The sequence below is a fragment of the Gossypium arboreum genome, chromosome 1 (genome assembly GCF_025698485.1).
Source record: "Gossypium arboreum isolate Shixiya-1 chromosome 1, ASM2569848v2, whole genome shotgun sequence".
NCBI lineage: Eukaryota > Viridiplantae > Streptophyta > Magnoliopsida > Malvales > Malvaceae > Gossypium > Gossypium arboreum.
The window spans coordinates 78,692,777-78,693,474 of record NC_069070.1 but is presented as its reverse complement, the minus strand read 5'-3'; the positions used below and the strand labels follow the sequence as shown (position 1 = coordinate 78,693,474).

The 698-nt window shown below is 38.7% G+C and overlaps 1 pseudogene; it reads right to left on the bottom strand.

Annotated features, from left to right (window-relative positions):
• Positions 1 to 245: 245 nt before the first annotated feature.
• Positions 246 to 345, bottom strand: LOC128281498 (small nucleolar RNA R71; annotated as a pseudogene).
• Between the last annotated feature and the right edge of the window lie 353 nt (positions 346 to 698).

The following is a 698-nucleotide window of genomic DNA, read 5'->3' as shown; positions in this document are numbered from 1 at the left end:
TTGTTCAGTTTGATGGTTTGCAGAACGAAGATCCCAACGCTCATTTAGCAAACTTTTTAGAACTATGTGATACATTTAAAATTAATGGTGTTTCTGATGATGCCATTCGCCTTTGGTTATTCCCTTTTTCATTGAGAAACAAAGCTAAACAGTGGTTGAATTCGTTACCGTGGGGGTCAATCACTACTTGGGAGTAAATGACCGAAAAGTTCTTATTAAAATATTTCCTGCCGGATAAAACGGCTAAATTACGTAATGATATCTCTTTTTTGTGCAGATGGATTTAGAAACACTCTATGATGCATGGGAGAGATATAAGGACCTTTTGCGAAGATGCCCTCACATGGGTTACCACTTTGGCTATAGGTTCAAAATTTTCATAATGGTTTGAATCCTTCGACTCAACAAATGGTTGACGCAGCTGCTGGTGGAACCATCAATAATAAAACACCTGAAGATGCCTATGAATTTATAGAGGAGATGTCACTGAATAACTATCAGTGGCAAGCCATGAGGAAAAGGCCAACGAAAACTGCCGGTATTTATAACGTCGATTCGGTAACCATGCTCTCTAATCAGGTAGAACCCTTGAAAAAGAAAATTGATGGTTTTCTTTGTTCTTCACAGGTTCATTCAGTAATGCAGTACGAAGCAAATAGAGGTGGATCGAGCAATTTAGAATACCCACCTTATGGCCA